Genomic DNA, 13,675 nt, shown 5'->3' on the forward strand with positions numbered 1-13,675 from the left:
GTTGTCACTCACAGCAGCTAGTGACCCCAGGCCTATTGGATGTCTTGTCACCATGCCACATCTCCACGCCTGCACTGTTCCAAGCATCCAGCTGTTACTCAGGTCCACACTGTGCCCTGTACCCCATGTGGACCCATCTACTCACACTTGAATCACCACCCCAACAGCAGTTTCTACTGAGCTCTAGAATCCAGCAGTTTCAGGGACCTGCCCAGAATGGAGGGACAGGCTGCCACCCCTGGGTGGGCACAGGAAGATGGGAAGACTGCTGGCCGAGCAGCCACAGGGCCGGGCGAGAAGGGGTCCCCATCTTCTCCCAAGACAGAGCCAGAAAAGGTGAGAGGAGGTGAGCTTTCCACGAGGCCCTGGGAAGAGTGGTTAGTGAACATCTGTTCCTGAACGGACAGCTGTGGCTCATCCCTCCGACGCCTGCAGTTCTAGCACACACTACAGAGGTCAGGCTCAGGCAGAGGAAACAGATGGTCGTCTTTTCCCTGCGTTCCATTTCCCAAACTCTAGGGCCGCAAAGGCCAAGGGAAACACAGACATGACTCGTACAGTGGGGGTGGGACTAGTTTTCTGGGAGATCACTGTCTGTCTCCAAGGCAGTGACAATCTGTGAATTCCCAGATGCAGGGCGGTGGGGTACATCCTCCCCCCCTCCCCAACTTCTGCCTGTCTCCCCATGTCACTGCCCTGTTCCCGAAGATGCCTCACGGAGACCACTGCCCTCGCCCCTCTTTTTTTCCTGCCACCAAAACACCAAAGCCGATGTGTGCGAGGGGTAAAGGATGAGAGGGGAAAAGCTCTTGGCTCAGAGACCTTTCCAGAAAGTCAGTTCCCTGAGGACAGGAACAGAGAGAGAATTTGCTGCCAGCTTTCGGAATCATAGATTTAATTTTTAGAGCTAAGACCACCTAATGTATTCCCAGCTCAGTTCTGTGTAAGGAAGCCTGCTCTCAGCTATGAGGAAAAAGAAGATGACCCAAAACTGTAAAATGCTACATCTGTGACTGGCCTCTAGGTTCAAACTCAACTCTTTAGAAGAGAAAAACATAAGCAGTCGAAAATGTATGACAACTGTAAAATCAGAAATTCCTTTTAATCTCATTTCATGGGCAACACTGGTACACTTTAGAAAGGCATGAAATTTTTATTTCATGTCAATTTCCCTGGGTTTTCACATGCAGATTAATTTGTTCATCCACATAAACCTATATTGCTCCTACTTCTTGCCTCAATAGCTACCCTCACTTAGTATTAGAGAAATCGTGCATCTCATAAAAGACACCTAAAATAATGGAGAGATCTGCTATCCCATGAGAGTGCTGTGTTTTGAATTGCTGAACATGTCAAATGCCAGGGTATTGGGAAAGGGATAAGTGGGCCAGGGCGGGGAAGTGAATTGCTTAGGAATTTGGCTGGGCACTGTGGTGGCAGCTGATGGCCCCCAAGCCCTACCTCCTGCGTACTCTGCTCCCCATGAGTGTGAGCTGAAACTGGTGACTTGCTTCTAGGAAACAGATACAGCTAAAATGATGGGATGTCACCTTTGTGGTTAGGTTACAAAAAAACGTGACTTCTGTCTTTTTGGCTTGCATGCTTCGGAAAGGCAAACTGCCATGTTGGGGAGCTCCACGCAGCAAGGACCTGAGGTGGCCTCCAGTCAATGGCCTGTGATGAAATTAATCCTGCCAACGACCACGTGAGGGAGCTTGGAAAAGGGTCCACCCCCCTGTCATGCCCTGAGACGTCTGTGGCCCTGGTTAATACCTTGCTTGCTGACCGTGAGAAACCCTGAAGTAAAAAGCCCACGGAGGCCATGCCTGAATTCCTGACCCACAGAAACTGTGAAATGATAAATGTTGTTTTAAGCCACAAAGCGTTGGGGTAATTTGTTATGCAGCAATTGACAATGAATATTGGCACCCTCAGCTATCAAAAAAACAAAACAAAACAAAACAAAAAAACAAAACAAAAAAACCAAGTTGACCAGGGTTTCTCTCTCCCCTGGGCTTAAAGGTAAATTCTCTCAGGTGCACAGGGAAGTGCTATGCAATTGCGTCAGGATTTTGCTCACCCAGGGCTCTCGGAGCCCCCAGAGAACCCTTTATTCATGCTCCGGTGGCCTCCAGGCCACAATATGATGCTAGTATGGGACCCTTTGCGGCCCCCACATACAGAAGAAAGTTCTTCAGTAGTACCTTCGGGGGTTATTCCAAACTTTATAGATTCAACTCCCTTAGGGGTTCCTAATATGGACCATGACACATAGAAATTGGAGTGACTCTGTTCTTACTTATCTCATCATGTACATAACCAGTACGCTTCCACAGGTATAGGGAAATTAATTCATTTCAGACAATGGATGCTGTAGGGCTTTGAGGCTTAATTCTCTTGCAGAAGTCCAGTTAAGAAAGGGTGACCTACAACAGTACTGGAATAACTGTGTATGGCTTTCAGGTGGGTACGAGACTTACCAGGGTGACCACTTCATAAGGTATATAAATGTCTAATCACTATGGTGTACACCTGAAACTCAGATAATATCGTATGCCAACTGTAATTGGAAAATAATTTTTAAAAATGTTAAAAAAACCCAAAAAACAAAAAAGCCCATCCTAAAAAGTTAGAAAGAAAGAAAGAAAGAAAGAAAGAAAGAAAGAAAGAAAGAAAGAAAGAAAGAAAGAAAGACCTAGATGGTATCACAGATATTCCTCCAGTCCATGAATATAAGACCATTTGGCAGGGACTTGGTCTCAGGGTGGACCTATTTAGGCCAACAAATGTATTCCTTGTATCAACTGCTACCACATTCTTGGTTGAATCTGTCTGTCAGGCCAGCTCAGGGTCTGGAGTTCACTGCTTGTTCCCAGAGGAACCTCCTGGATTTTTTAGCCACCTAGTTCCAGTAGCATCTGATTCCTAAAATCTATATCTTGACAACTCTTGGGCACTTCTCCATCAAATTAATTGCAGGCTGTAGACCAGAATGGTGATCCCAGAAGTCAGCCCTGCAAGCCCATTTTCCTGGTAACATAAGAATGTTCAAAGGGGTCTCTTCTGACAAACTGGAAGCCTAATTGAGGAAGAGGGGCACATACAGGGGGCCATGCTGTCAAGACTCCCCTAAAGGCTTAGACTCAGCCTCTGTTTCATTTTGCAGCCCCAGCGGCTGGAAAACCTTTTTCGCTTTGGCTCCAGACGAACTCCTGGGTTGCTGAAACCCTGGACTGGAAGGGACCAGAGAGGTCATCTGGTTAGGCAGTCCCTACACTGTGAGCTGCTGACGGTATCCCCAGGAGAAGTCTATGCATCCTCTGTGAATAAAGTACACAATAGTCAAATAAGCTTGCAAAAGGAAAACACGAGAAAACTATCAGATTACCTTTTCGATGATCCAACAATGGACATTAACTTGTTAAAGGTTCTGAGACTTCTGCTAGCCTACTATTTACCAAGCTTTGTCCTAAAATCCTGCCCCAACCTGCACACAATCGTTGGCACATAACGGGAACACAAATATTTATCAGATATATATCAAGTGAAGCCTAGTATTTAATATCCTTCTAAACAGAACTGTGTGGGACACAGGTTTAGAAAATGTTGGTTCCGGCTCCCTCCTTTTTCATAGATGAGGAAACCGAGGTCCAGAACAGTGAATTCACGTGCCTAAGATCGCCCTGCTGGTTTGTGGCTGAGCTAAGACCTCCTAGTTCTTGGCTACAGAACATGCCATGTCCTTAAAGTACCCAGGCTTGGGGGCCCCTGTGAGATGGTACCGAGGAGCCCGGGCCGTGGACCACAAAGGGTTACTGGCCACCTCTCCCTTTTACCACCCTCTTCCCTCAAAATACTCCCACCAAGGTCTCTATTACTTCTCTATGATGCTAACTCCAATGGAGATTTTTCAGTCTTTATCCTATTTGTCACCTCCGTGGTACTTGGCATTGAGGGTCACACATTTTATTAAATGCTCAGTCCTTTCCCCTTTGCTTTGGTGAAATCGCCCTAGCATAGCTATCCTCTTCTTAGGCTGTTTTTTGTTTTTTTGTTTTTTTCTTAGTTTTCCTTTTCTTTCCCGCATCTGAAGTTCTGGTGTTCCCCCCAACCCCCCACCACTTCTGCCAAATTTTCTCCTAAGCCATCCTCTTGTTGATCTTCCTCCTCTTTGGATTATTTAACTTGCTTCTGAGGCTTCGATTTCCCATCTGTTTGGTGATGACCGCGATCCTGAGGAACACCTTCACTGCCCTCTGCCCCCTACACCTCGGCCAAGCCTGCCGGCCTTTCCACACTCTCCAGCTCATCAGGTACTATGTGCCCAAACCCAAGAGATAGTCTCGAAACCTGCCTCTCTCTCTCCCCGGCACCCTATCTAATTAAACCTAGTCCTGTCAATCGTTCTCTGTTATCTCCCGACTGGCTGTTCCTCTACGCTCCCAACATGTTTCGCTGGGTTTCCGCAGCAACTTTCTCACTGGCGTCATCGCCTTCTGCTCTGTCCTGCGTGCTGCAGCTAGAATGAGCTTCGCAAACTGCGGATCTTTAACGTTTCAACGCTGCCCAAATGGCTCACACAATAAAGTCGAAACCTCTAATCATGGCTTACCATCCTAGGGGCCCAGTCTGCTTCTGACCCCTCCCTTCGCATCCTCCAAGCCGCAGCCATGGCTGCCTGAGCTGCTCTTTCTTCCGCTGGGCCCGTGCAGACACTGCCTCTGTCCCGTGCGTCTGAAATGCACTCTCCTCTCTTCCGAGGCCGGGCTGTCTCCTCTTCTAATCCTGGCTGGGAATTGATTTTCCCTGGGGAGCATTTCTTGATCTCCCAAGGCATTTCCGAGGTGCTTCCCTGGGACCCTGCATTCACCTCATCACTGAAAGGTATTGCCAAGCCTGTGAATTTACTTTCCTTTCTCTTCTGCTGTTCGCGGCAATGGAGGCGAGGTTACGTGGTTGTAGCCTCAGTATCTAGCATGGTGACAAAACAGTAGACATACAATAAATGTCTGAACATGGGTGGGGGAGGAAGCAGGTGAGGTTTCCATGGGGGCGAAGGAAGAGGGACAAATGTCCCTTGCCCAGTTATGGGTGACACCAGCTCAAGGGAAGTGCAGAGCTGTGAGCCAGGAGAGGTGCCTTGTCAGTCAAGCAAAGAGAGGCCAAACGGGTCACAAAACCGGTTAGAATACGGAGCCATGGTGGCAAGAACAGGGTGCCTGGGGTTAGGCTGTCCTGGGAGGCATCTGGGACCGTCTCCGGGTGCCTTCAGAGAGCTCCGACGCATCCCCTGCTGCACTGGGAACATTCAGCTGTATCTCAAAGGCCGGGGTGTTCCCCTCTGTCACTAAAGTGCCGGTGGTGATGGAGGAAGCGTCCTCGAGTGAAACGGGAGACAGAGAATCCTATCTGGTAGATACCACAGACTATGGCTCGACACTCCTCCCGGCCCCACACTGCCCGTTCTGGTGGCCGTGAGCCACATGTGGTTCCTGAGCACTTGAGATATATCCAGTGGGGATGGAGACAGGCAGTAAGTGTGGGATACACACAAGATCTCAAAGTCCGCACACCCCCTAACCATGTAAAACGTCTCAGTAATTTTTTATACTGCCTGCATATCAAAATAACAATATTTGGGTATATCAGGTTAAATAAAATACTAAAATTAATTTCACTTGCTTCTTTTACTTTTCAAAATGTGACTACTAGAAAATTTTAAATTTCATATGAGGGCCATGTCCATTTCTACTGAACCTTAGCTTGGATATAATCCAATTTAAAATTTCAACATTAGTGCCAGACAATGGTTTCTAGATTGGGTTTTTTCATATAAATAAAATCAAATTTAAAAAATTATGGAGACCGTGGCTTGCAACATTTGATTTGTCAGGAAAGAATATATTTTAAAAATCTCAGCATCTAGCATCATCATTATTTTATAAAAGAAAGGGTGTTTAAACACCAGAAAGGGTCACGATCTCAGAATAACGAAAGGCCTTTTAAACTATAAAATTTAGCTTTAAGAAAATTTCCCTCATGGTCTTCCGCTCTTCTCCAATTTCCTGGATCAGATCAACACTAATGCACCTGCTGGGGCCTGAAAGTACAGGCGAAGGGTTTGTTCCGCTAAACTGCAACGAGCCTGCATCTGAGGGCCCTGCGCAGACAGCAGGGGGACAGAGCCCAGAAGACAGGCCAGCCCCACTCTTTGCTCCGGAGCCATCAGCCCCAACGCTACTCTTGGTGCTGCTCACGCCAGCCAGTCGCCATGTTTGTTCCAGTCTCTGGCCCCACATCTCCTCAGGGATTGCTGCCGCCCATGCTCTCACCTGCAATCCGGGATCTCTCCCGACCTGGAGGATGCAGGCACCATTGGCTGCATGGAGACCTCCGGGAAAGGACCAGTGCTCCCTCTGCACCGACACCCCTATGTTTTTCCACACAACTAATTTTGTTCTTTTACGATGACCATGCCCTTCAAGGTGAGGGGGATGCTGAGGTCTGCTGGGAACTGTGGGAGGTGGCAGTGCCTTCTCTCTAGGAGAATCGGCTGCCCTCCGGAGGCTGCAAAGAACCTTCCTTGGGGACAATACCAGGACCCATGTTAGGTGGTACGAAGCACCATCCAGATGGCTGCCGTGTACGTGTGTGTGCGTGCGTGCACAGGGGAGAGTATTCTCAAAAGGCAAGTGCAGAGTCTAGCCAGGACCCAAGTGTGAGGGTGGGCCAAGGCTTATTTTTGCAATGTTTCCTGAAAAAAGATTCCTCAGTGTCTGGAACTAGGGCTCTTTCAAGTCTTATCTTAGCCCTACTTGATTCACACGCCACAGTAGTGGTAATAGATAACATTTATGGAACCCTTGCCCTGTCTCAGACATTCTTCGAGAGCTTTAAATCTCACAGTAATTCTCTGAGGTAGGTGCTGCCATTCCTCCTCTCTCACCCAGGAAAAGACTGTGAGGTCACAGCCAGTGAGCAGCAGGGTCTCGACGGAACACCACACGGGCTGGCTCCCCGCTCCGAGCTCTCACACACGCCACGAGAGTGACCTTTGATGGTCTTCCGACTCACTGGCTCTCAAACCTCTATTTGATATTGACTTTTCTCTCTCTCTCTGGTCTTGAAGGTCACAGGTTGGAAGGTTCTGGAAAGATGGAAGAATCACAAATCTGGGATGTCCCTCACCTACTAAAGAAGAATGTCTCCCCTTGATATTCCCTGAGCTATTTCCTGATATTTTTCAGTCCTTCCAGCTAAAGGATTAGAGAAGAGTCACTCCCTTCTTTTACTTAGTGGGGGAAAATCTCCACAAATTGAAGCAGCTAAGACTTGTGGCCTCGTGACTTCAGAAATGTCACCGGGCCCAGCACACTGAGCTCAGGAATGGTTTGGTGGAGGGCCAAGTGTCTCCAGGGCACTCATGATGGTGTGGCCCCCAGAAGGTCTGACGTGGGGAGGTAAAACGCACAGGCTTCCCACACCTTCCCGCGGCCCCCGACTTAATCCACCCCCAAGTCAGTCCTGAGCCACGTTCAGCCTCCGTCCCTTCCTGTTACCCTCACTTCCGTCAGGCGCACACCATTGGCCTGCCAGACTGCAACGGCCCTGACTGTTCCTTCCACCCACAGAGCCACCCCCATCTCATGTCTCCCCGCTTTCCACATTAATCTTCCTAACACACTGCTTCACACATGAAACCCTCTTTGCCTTCGGTAGTCACCTGAAGCTAAACCGTGACCGTATGCAAAGGCCTCCACCAGCACGTTCGCTTCCAGCCCTGCCTCACGGTCCCCCTTGCCTGAGATTCTGGCCCTGCGAACCCAGTCCACTCACCTCCCGTGGTCCTGCCCCGAGCCACAACCTCCTTGCACCTCCCTGCCCAGCCACTTTCTTTTCTGGGGCTGTCCAAGTGTAACTGTTGTGCAGTGTTTGGCCCAACATCGCACTCATCACGGGCTACCCAGTGTTACACCCCTCTGCACAGCTGTGCCATCGTCTCTGTGGGCAGAGGCCACATTTCTCCTTATTTATGTTCCTCTGGGCAAGTTATTCAACCTACTGGAGTCAATTTCCTCATCCCTAAAACCAGGATCATAGCGAAGCTGTTGTGAGGCTTAACTGAGAGAGCATATATAAGGTGTCTACCACATGTCAGGGGAATAGTTTGATCAATAAATGTTGGCTGATTATGGTCCTGGATTTATGTGCTAACACAGAGAATTCTTTGTTGAATGAAGGCAGTTTTAAATTTCCCATGATTTGTTTTTCAGCCTCTGTTCTGAGCATCCATTCCCACGCCTACACTCCCAAACCCTGATGCTCTCAGAAGATAGTTTGAGAATAAACCCAGTGAGGTGCTCTCTGAGTCCACATTCACTCAGCTCGCACTGCTGAAGAGTCTGAGTGCCGGGCCCCGTGTGAGGCTCTGGGGGGAGACACAAGGAAGTGAGCATCCCTGCCCTAAACCACTCGAGGTCTCAGAGGCGAGAGGAAAGCACACTGTTGCTTGCAACTTGAGGTACTAGGTGCTGCTGAGAGGTGAGCAGGGAAGCGAGAAGCAGGTATCAAACTCGGCCTGAGCAAGCAAGAAGTTCGCTAGAGAGGGGACCCCCAGCAACTAGATTCCTGAAGGATGAAAGAGTGCTCTACCCAGAGAGAGCAATGAAGATGCGGAGGCATGAACCCTTGAGCACAGTCAGGCAGCTGCAAGCCCCAGGCCTGGCTGGAGTGGACGTGCCTCCAGGGGAGGGGCGCGCTGATGCATTGAAGGGTTTCAGACGTCTGTATTTGGAAAACTGTCATGGAGGAGGTATGGAGGACGGACTGGTGCAGGGCCAGAGCCAAGTATGAGGGCAGCAGGGGGCTGCTGCAGTTACCCAGGCAAGAAGGAGCAGCAGCTGAGCATGGCGGCAAGGGTGGGGACCGAGAGCTATCTAGGAGACAGACTCAGCAACATGAGGGTGAGAGACGAGTAGGACTCCAAGGATCTGGGCTTGGGGCACAGGGTGAACAGCGGGGCCTGCCCTGAGACGAGGCAAGTGAGAGCGGCGTGGGTGCTTGCTGTCTTGAGATGGGGTCCCCGCGGCTCGGTGAGGCTTGGGAAAGGATGACTGATGTGACCGTATGACGAGTCAAGGAGAGACAAGGAGGAGCTGAGGAGCAGAACGAGGTAACGATGCCTGCTCTGGCTGTCTTCGGGGTCACGGTGAGGGTCGGGTAAGGGCAGGTGACAGCTGTCTGGATATGACAAGCTTCAGTCAAACACACGGGCTTCCTCTTGTGGCATCAGGGACACCAAGGACGGCCTAGAGGGGCGACTGCTGACCCTGCCCCTCCTTAGCCCGGCTGGCGCCCCGGCTGGCGCCCCGGCTGGCGCCCCGGCTGGCCACGTGGCCCCAGGGGCCCCAGCAGAGCCCGTCTTCTGTCGCTTCACACGTTCTTCTTCGCTGAGCTTTCCAGCCGCCCTCGGGCCCTGCCGATCACATCGCTCCATCCCACCGTCTGTCACCCAGCCAGCCTCCTTTCCCCAGCTTCTCCCACCCACAGCTGTCATCTCCTCTCTGCTCTTTTCATCTCTTGTCAAACACGTTTCGTGCTTCCTGGCCCCCGGCCCTCAAATCACTCCCTCTGCTGGCCTTGGCTTCTACACCCAGAATCTTTAAAAGCAGCACTTCACCAGACCCGGCATCGCAATCGCCTCGTTGCTTATTTCGCCTTCTGGTTTTTAAAGTTTGACATGCAGGCGAGTTAAGCGTTCGGTGCCAGAAACCAAGACCGAGGCAGGAGGCTCTGCCCTCACACCTTCCAACCCTGCCCCCACCTTGTTCTTGGAGCACACCCCAACCCAGAGGCGGGGGACAGGGCACTAAACCAGGACCCCTCCAAACTCCTTCACGTCACGCCTTTCTCCTTCAGAGCTGTCACTCTCTCTTCCCTGCCTCTCAGACCTGCTTTTACCCACAGGTGCAGAGCAATAAAAAGATCGAGGCCTGCTGCTAATGCTGACCCTAATACTAATACCAATTTGACTACTCATCACCACAGCTAACAAGGTTATTGGGTGCTCGCTAGGGGTGAACCACCATGCTCGACATTCGACAGGGACTGTGTATTTGCGCACCCTCGCAGCAACCCTGGGTACCATTAATATTCCCATTTAGCAAATGAGGAAACTGAGGTTCAGGGAGTTTGAGTAATGCACCCAAAGACCAGCTGGTAACTGGCAGAGATGCCTTAGCTCATGGGGCTAGGTCTCCGGTTAACCAGTTACCTTGCCTGGGCTTCAGTATCCTCCCCTGTGAAATGGCAAGGACTCTTTCACCCCAAGGGCTACTGAGAACATCACGTGAAAGAGATGTGAGAGCTCTTTGTAAAGTATCAGGGAAATACAAGGTATGATTATCCTGACTCTGAGGCCTGACTGCAGCTTCAGCCTCTTCCTCAGGACCCAGGTATGCTGAGCCGCCCTGGAGCTTCCCACGCCAGCTGCGCCAGCCCTGTTTCTCTCTGGCTTTAGACGCCCAGGTGACGCATCACACCGAGCCAACGGCTCTTTAAAGCACTGGGGAAAAAATGGTAACTGAACATGACAGTGTTCTGGGTTTCTAAAGGGGGAAAAGTCCGTACATTCCAATTCCTTATTCTAGGCTGAAAAACGTGGGCAGGTCACCAGTTTGCAGTCGAGCTGCCATCCACGTGACGTGCCAACTCCAGGAGCCAACGGCTTTGCTGTTCTGTGTTTAATAGATCCTGGGGCCTTCAGATAAGCGCAAAGACGGTGTCACACCAGCTTACATTCGTATCTTAAGCTAGGAGGGGGGTCCGGTGACCTCCACCGAGCGCGGAAGGCGCGAGGGGGTGGGGAAGGCTGCATAAGGAAGTGGACAAGGCAACAATGGAAAAGGACAGCTCTGCCGGGTCTGCAGGTCCTCCGTCTTGCTGGGAAGGGAAATGTGTGAGGGAAAAGATTAATCCAGGCCTTCGGGGAGGGGAACTGCTGCTGAGCGCCAGAGTCCTGCATCTGGAAATAGCCTCCAATCCGAGTCAGCTCCCGAGTCAGTTCTCACACGTCCTTACCAGCCAAGTATTTTGAACCAGCAGACAGAGCTGGAAGTGACCTTAATAACCATCTCTGAGCTACTGCTCTCTTCTCACAGTTAGGAAAATGGATACCGGATTGCGGAAGGGTTGGGCTAGATCCTAGAGAGGCTCCAGGTCCTCTCATGCTCAATCGTGTACCCCCCCCCAACCCCACCCCATTTTTTCACTGCTGAGATGTGGGAAAAAACACCAAAAATCATCAGAAGAAAAGCAGATAACTGAGGACAGACTAAGAGCAATGCTAGTCTATGGCATTTGAAGTCTGCACAGTATTCATGGTGGGGAGTAGGGGCAGGGGCACAGGGTGGCTTCTGGCCAACAGTTTTCTCATCCTTGATCAAGATGCTTGATGCAGACACATGGCTGTGTTCTCTTTGGAAAAATCTACAATCTGGACATACATATTTTTCTGTATGTATGCAACACCTTGATACAAAGTTTACTTAACAAAAGGTGAAGAGAGCTTCTGGTCTTGGGGCACATTTTGGTCATGCAGGACTATTCCAAAAGCCACAGAACCAGAAGGATTCCATACAGCCCATGAAATAGGCAAGGGCCACAGCCAAACCCCACAATGCCTTCTCCTCCTCTGAGAACTCCAACTATCCTTGAGCTCCCCACAGCAGTGAAGAGAACACCCCACAATGCGGAGTGCAAATCCGGGGTCTCCTCCTCAGCCTCCTGCCTTCTTAAAAGTGAACACCCGTGCCCCTTGCCCCACCCCCTCAACAATTCTCTTTTAAAAAAGAATAATTTTGAGGAGAGGAAATGATGCCATCTTCCTCTCAGGGTTGCCGGCCCTGTGTGCATGGGTCAGGGCTTTTTTTCAAGGCTGGTTTAAGGAAGCACTCTTCCCTGGGGAGTACCCACAGATGAGAAGGTCCTGGTGGCCTGTGGAGGGCACTAAGCAGTCTCCAGTCACCCCGCTGGAGGATTTGCTCACTTGGGGAAAACAAGCTCCATGAGAACAAGCTTTCTGAGTGCTTGTTGGCTGATATATTGCTAATAGCCTATACTCGCTAACTTTCAGGATGAAAGTTTCTGGGCACTGAACATATTTCTCCTCACTTTCCATATCTTTCCATCACCTCCTTCCTTGGGCAATATGTAATAAAGGAGGCAAACCCAGGGAGGAGGAGGGGACACCTGCTTCCCAAACCGAGGCCATTCAGTTCCTTTCCAAGGCACACAGGTTCTCCGCGGGTTACCTGCACACTGGAATTTGGCCTTGGTGACAGAACACCAGAAGAAACATTTGACTCCACTGGCTAACTGACGTACGTTATTTCAATGCCTCCAAGGAGGGCTGAAATAAATATCAAACTGCCTTAATTGGGAAACCCAGAATTTTCATGCATCATCTCTTCTCCTTGCCCCACAAGCACAAGTCAAACATAAACACACACACACTCTCCCTCCCTCTCTCTCTCTCTCTCTCTCCCCCTCTCACTCAGTGAACTTGGATATAATAGGAGCTTTATGTTTGTGACAGAATAAAATATATACATATATAGACGTAGAATCTGAAAACCTGATTCTGAGTTTCAGCCAAGCACTGACTAGCTGTGTGATCTTGCACAACTGACTAGCTGTGTAACCTTGAACAAATCCCTTAACCCCTCTGAGCCTGGATCTCCTTTCCTAGGTATATGGTTAATCTGCTAGTCTCATTCTTCTGCTCAAGTCACCACAGCCAGTACTTGTATTCAGTCCTGAAACTCAGCACTCACTTTGCAGGTGGAGAACAGACCCCTTTCCTAGGTCGCCACCAGCTCCCTCTCCCTCAGTATCAGTTCTTGTTTCCCATCCCTCCCACCCCACCTCGGAACAAATCCCCCAGTGTAAGACCCAACACCCCACCTTGAGAATGCCAGTGCCTTAAAGCCAGACCCCACATCATGCTCTACCCCTATTGGTTGGCGCCCCGCTCAAGCTAAGTTGGTTTTGTACTGCTGCCCACTCTTCTCTTGGGGAGGGGGGTGGCATCACTGCTGCCTGGCACGGTTCTGCTCAGTCCTGCCTTGGTTTCTCTCTGAACCTGACGGGAGCTCCCAGAATGGGGTGCTGGCCAGGGCTGCGTTGCTCAGGGCATCTCACAGGGTCGCTGTCATGAGGAGGCAATGGCATATGGAAGTGAAAGCATTACGGTGCTTACCAAATTAACTCTAAGCTCCTTATCCTGAATTCAAGGCGTTGCCTGACCCTGTTTCCCTTCCAGAATTATTCTCCCCATATTTGTCTCCTCCATCACCCCACACTCCAAAGAAACGGGGCCGACTCCTACAAAACACTGTGGCTTTCCACCTCCCGTCTTTGGTATGCTGTTCCCTTAACTGGGGATGCCTACCACTGGCTAAAATCTGTCTCGCCCAGTGTCCACCCAGATGCCATCTTTTTCAAAAAGCCTCTGCCTTCCATCCATGTGTAGATTCCTTCTCCATAGGCCGGCCTGATGCTGTTTTGTCTTCCTTACAGGAAAGCTCTAACTCTTGTGGTTTGTTCCATGGCCAAGGCAGAAATGGCTGCACTCGAACCAGGGAAAGGGCAGGAGATGGGTGCTTGGTAATCAAGG

General features: G+C 50.2%; 1 protein-coding gene across 3 annotated transcripts in view; it reads right to left on the reverse strand.

Annotated features, from left to right (window-relative positions):
• The window catches only part of GALNT14 (polypeptide N-acetylgalactosaminyltransferase 14), a 185,174-nt gene that overhangs the window by 51,004 nt on the left and 120,495 nt on the right, over positions 1-13,675 (reverse strand). The gene's annotated exons all lie outside the window — the stretch shown is intronic.

The sequence above is a fragment of the Rousettus aegyptiacus genome, unplaced genomic scaffold (assembly GCF_014176215.1).
Source record: "Rousettus aegyptiacus isolate mRouAeg1 unplaced genomic scaffold, mRouAeg1.p scaffold_m13_p_7, whole genome shotgun sequence".
Classification (NCBI taxonomy): Eukaryota; Metazoa; Chordata; class Mammalia; order Chiroptera; family Pteropodidae; genus Rousettus; species Rousettus aegyptiacus.